Source organism: Emydura macquarii, unplaced genomic scaffold (assembly GCF_026122565.2).
Source record: "Emydura macquarii macquarii isolate MOO-44397 ecotype Brisbane River unplaced genomic scaffold, CSIRO-AGI_Emac_v2 contig_2824, whole genome shotgun sequence".
Taxonomy (NCBI): Eukaryota; Metazoa; Chordata; order Testudines; family Chelidae; genus Emydura; species Emydura macquarii.
Genome location: NW_027132961.1, coordinates 37,148 through 42,690, shown reverse-complemented (window position 1 = coordinate 42,690; position 5,543 = coordinate 37,148). Strand labels below are relative to the sequence as shown.

Sequence of the window (5,543 nt, the reverse complement as noted above, 5' to 3'; positions counted from 1 at the left end):
GAGCTCTTTGTCCATGCACAGCAAGGGGAGGGGTCAAATGAGGGCATTTCTCATTATTTCACAGATGGGGAAAATGAGGCTGAGGGATGAGTTTGAGTAACACATGGAGACTCACGCAGTGCAGGGAGCATTTGGGAAAGGCTGAACTAGCGTGCTGGTCTCCAGCCTTCCATCTCTGTACTTCAGCCAGGAGACAATCCTGACTTAGCAGAATGTGTTATATTATCTAGGGAAGTCTGTGAAATTCTGTTGAGCTCAGGTGTCCCCAGGGTGATGGGGAGCTGATGGTGGAGTACAAAACACTTCCCCTCATCTGATCAATTTGAGCTGCAGTACATGAACAAGGTAGGTAGGGGTAAAGACAGTTGGATGGTGATCGAAAGAGATTCTAACTGATGTAGAAATCTACCAACTTTGCCAGTCTTTGGTTTTGAAGTGGCAGATTCTCTTTTATATCTACAATACTTCACACCACTCCAGCAGTGTAAGGGGTCCATACAATGGAAATGATTCAAAACGATCACACAGACTTTAAGTCCCCTTTGACACTGCTACAGTGGTGGAAAGTGACCTTGGAAATAAGAATCAGGTATGAAATCTTTCTGTAAAAAATATAAGTCTAGGTGCGGGAAAAGCAAAATATACCACCTTATAAAGCGCCATTAATCAGCAGCCGGATCGATTGTGCATCCTCTAGAGAGAAAAAGATTGTGAATAAAGAGAATTTATATTGGCAAGCTCCATCAGCAGAGCTGGTAAGTTAAATCCACTAGCCAGATACAGCTGGAATTGTAATTCAAAGTAACTGAAGTAACTGTATAGTGAAATAGCGTCTCTGTTCTTGGTAATAGGAGATACATGAAAAGCCCTCCCGCTGTTCCAAAAGTTTGCCTCATTGTTTGCCCACTGTACCTGTACTGGAAGAATGATTATACCTCATCCCTCTGTTTAAATATAGTATATAGTCTGGGAGGAACAAAAGGAAATAGGGCTGGACTTAATGACATCTGCCAGTCTTACATTTCTACGATTCAGATACCGGAAACTGAATTTTTGTGTTTATGAAAATCCAAAATTGTTCTATGAAAATATTTTTGGCTAAAGTCTCCATTTCATCAAAAAGAGAGTTTCCATCCAAAATGTTTAAATGTAAATGGACACGTCTCCAGGAACTCTAACAAATTCACCTCTCAAATTTACTGGTTCATTAACTTAACTCAGGCAGATAGAGAAGTGTAGATACACATCAGTATAAGAACAGCCCTACTGGATCAACCCAGTGGTACACCTAGCCCACTCTCCTGTTTTCTGACAGTAGCCAGTGTCAGATGCTTCAGAGAGAAAAAACAGAACAGGGCAATTCTGAGTGATGCATCCCTATTCTTCAGTCCCAGCTTCTGGCAGATGGAGGTTTTGGAGTGTTTATATCTGAGAGCAGGGCACAGGGCACAGAAGGGGGATCTGAACTCTTGTGTTCTCTGCCCAGTTGTCTCTCTGATTTGAACAAATCACTTCCACTCCCTGAGTTAGTTGCCCCTCTTGTACAATGGGGGTAGTGATACTTGCCTAGTCAACCAGTCAATCCACTGTGGTTAAATCAGGTCTCTGTCACACAGGTGTGTGGTGTGGCTGAATACCCATTCTCTACACATTGTTTGAATGTTACTGAGAGCTGGGTACCTGACTCCCTTAGACCCCTTTGAAAATACCAGGCTACAACAACAATCACCCATTTATTCTTCACACCATAAACTGACGTCTTTCTCAGTTCAGGGGAAAATGGCCTTTGCAGAATGTGGCAAAAGTGCATACAATAGTGGGATGGGTTATAGGTTGTTTCTTAAGCATTTGGCACTGAATAGCGCTTGGAACATGATTCCTAAATATTGTTCTGGTCTATCCTAGACTGTCAGCTTTGAATGAAGCAGACCCCAGGAGAGGTGAGTGGAAGAGGGGGATTGTACATCTGCACTGTACATCTGGGAAGCTGCATCTTTGTTGTTTGTTTCTACTGGCTTGTCTGGCTTGTAGTTTAGATTGTAAGCTCTTTGGAGTAGGGACGGCTTCTATGCTATGTTTTTCCAGTGCTTAGGACAAACTGTTTCCCAACCATAGGTGGGACCTTAAGATTCTACCAGAGACACACAAGAAATAATAAATAGAAATGTTAGTTTCCAGTGTTGTTTCCACATTGCTGAGAATTTGAGGTACGCTTTTCAAAATGGACTAAGTGGCGCTGGCAAAAAAACAAGATTTCCATTTTGTGGAAAATGCCCCGGCTTCACACTTCGTTTTTTTCCAATATGGCACAAAAATGAATCCCCTACATTTCAAATAGGTGCCCCAATCCCCGGGCTAGAGAGCTGATATTTTCCAGGTTTATGGTTTAATCAGATATTCCATGTTGGATCTGAGACATCACCCTGATGAGATTTTCAGCTAAACCTAGCGTGTTTCTGTGAAATAGTTCAATTTTAACACAACAGTATTTTTCAAAGGGAAGCAGTTTTGTCGATCTTTTTTTGACCAGCTCTAGGTCTAAGAAACACTAGCCCCTGTGAAGGTCAGAAGATTGTAAGTGTTTTAGGAGTAGAAATCCTGTCAACTTTCAGTGGGACTTGTGCAAAAACTGCCACTCTGTGGGGATCAGAGAGAAAAGTTATCTCTCAAGGTGAGACATGAAGAGAATAGGCCTTATAACAAAGCTTTCTCATGAGTGGATGGAGTGGGGCTGATGGGTTCAATCAGCAAGAGAGAAAAGACACCATAGGGTCAGCCACCCCAGTGCATCCTCATGGTCCTTAGAAGAATGATGAGTGGAGATCCCATCTCTACTGTGGAGGTGGAGAGATGCATAAGGCAGGACAGTGTTGAGCAGCACCCATTTTCTCGTCTCGTCTCATAGTTTTAGTACCAGATATCTGTAGTCTGCACCTTTCATATCCAAATGTGTGTTTAACACATTAAAATGCTTTATGACCTCTAGTGTCTTGACAGATGGATGTCATGGCTGGGACAGAAATAAGAAACCAAAGCAGCGAGCAGGAGTTCATCCTCTTGGGCTTTCCCTGCATTTGGTATTTCCAGATGTCCCTTGCTGGGGTGTTTTCTGTTATGTACTTCCTGACGATCATGGAGAACGTCTCTATCATAGCTGTAGTGAGGAAACACCGACACCTGTGCACTCCCATGTACTTCTTCCTCTGCAATCTCTCCTTCCTGGAGATCTGGTACACCGCAGCATGTGTCCCCAAGGCTATTGCTGTCATGGTAGGCACGAGCCAAACCATCTCTTCTACTGGCTGCCTCCTGCAATTGTTTGTTCTCCTCTCCTTCGGGGCCACAGAATGTTTCCTCCTGGCTGTCATGGCTTATGACCGCTACCTGGCCATATGCCACCCACTGCACTACAGCTCTCTCATGAACGGCACCTTCTCTGCTCATCTGGCCTTCCTCTCTTGACTGTGTGGGTTCCTGGCTATCTCTGTGCTGGCAGCTCTAATATCCAGATTGTCGTTCTGTGGCCCTAACAACATCAATCATTTCCTTTGCGACATTGATTCCTGGATAGTGTTCTCCTGCACGGACACGTGCCTCGTTGAGCTGGCAACGTTCATTGACTCATTCACTGTTGTCATGATCTCATGCTTCATAACCCTGGTCTCCTACATTTACGTTATCACCACCATCTTGAGAATCCCATCAGCCCAAGGCTGGAAAAAGGCCTTTTCCACTTGCTCTGCCCATCTCACCATCATGACTATTTGGTTCGGCACTGGCATTTTTCTGTATGTCAAGCCTTCTGCACAGAACTCACTGGATTTGAACAAAACAATCAACATCTTTAACACTATTGTAACTCCGCTATTAAACCCATTTATTTACACTCTAAGAAACAAAGAGGTGAAGGAAGCCTTAGAAAAGACAGTCAGAAGAGTGTTAAATAGCTTTCAAACACCTGGGATATAGTAGAAATATCATCAAAAGGGAAGAAAGCATTATTTTCCTTCTCCCCCTGGTATACCTCTACTTCAAAGAATGTTAGTGTAAAATTTATAGGTTTTAAGGTGGGGAGTCATGGGATTAGAGGGAAGGTTCTCTCATGATCATTAACTCATTATAACACAAGAAACACAGTCTAGGAATAAATGGTTAGATTTCACAACAGCGAGAGGTAAATATTGGTGTCCTCTGAGGATCTGTATTGGGACCAGTGCTGTCCAACATAGTCATAAATGTTCTGGAAAAAGGAATAAGCAGTGAGGTGGCAAAGTTCACAGATGATACAAAATTACTCAAGATAGATAAGTTCAAAGCAGACTGCGAAGAGCTATAAAGAGATCTCACAAAACTAGGTGACAGGGCAACAAAATAACAAATGAAATTCAATATTGATCAAACAAAGTAACGCATATTAGAAAACACAATCCCAACTTTACATATAAACATTATGGGGTCTAAATCAGTTGTTACTGCTCAAGAAAGAGGTCCTGGAGTCATCGTGAATAGTTCTCTGAAAACATTCTCTCAATATGTAGTCGTGGTCAAAAGTGCTAACAGAATGTTAGAAACCATAAGGAAAAGGATAGATAATAAAACTGAAAACAGAACAATACCGCTATATAAACCAATGGTTTGAATACTGAGTGTAGTATTGGTCTCACCAACTTAAAAAAGATATATTAGAATTGGGAAAGTTTTTTAAAAAAAGGGCAACTCAAATGATTAGGGGTATGGAATAGCTTCTCTGTGAGGAGAGATTAAAAAGACTGGAATAGTTCAGCTTCGGAAAGAGATGACTGAGGGTGTATATCATAGAGCTCTATAAAATCATGAATGGTGTGGAGAAAGTGAATAAGGAAATGTTATTTATCCTTCACATTGCACAAGGAATAGGGATCACTGGATGATTTTAATACTCATCAGTTATAAAATAAAAGAAAGCACACAGTTCTTCACTCAAAGCAGAGTCAACCTGTAAATTCATTGCCAGAGGATGTTGCGAAGGCCAAAAGTATAACAGGGTTAAAAAAAGAATTAGATAAGTTCATGGAGGATAGCTCCATTACTGGCCAAGATGGTCAGGGATGCGGTCAGGTGTGTCCCTAAACCTCTGACTGCCAGAAGCAGAGACAGGATGACAGGGGATGGATCACTTGATAATTGTTCTGTGCTGTTCATTCCCTCTGAAGTATCTGGTACAGAAGACAGGATACTGGGCTAGATGGACCATAGGTCTGACACAGTATGCTTGTTCTTATGTTTTTTGAAAATCCCACTTACACACTCTAGTTCCTCTCCTTATGTTTACTATATGAGCTTTGTTTTCCACTAGTGGGAACTTGGGTGATGCCATGCATCTTCAAGGAACAAGGCCATACTGGTAAAAAAGATGGCCAATAAAACAAGTGGGAGAAAGAGGAAGTTGATAGTAATGAATATAAATCAGAAGCTAGGAATGCTGACTTTGGCTGTTGTCTTCCTAAAGTGGCTGTGCTATGTCAGTGACCTATTCAATGTCCCGGAGAGGTAAACCAAGTTGG

The 5,543-nt window shown here is 42.0% G+C and overlaps 1 pseudogene; it reads left to right on the top strand.

Moving 5' to 3' along the window:
- The first annotated feature begins 3,006 nt into the window (after positions 1–3,006).
- LOC137166252 (olfactory receptor 6F1-like) lies at positions 3,007–3,969 on the top strand (annotated as a pseudogene).
- The last annotated feature ends 1,574 nt before the right edge of the window (positions 3,970–5,543 follow it).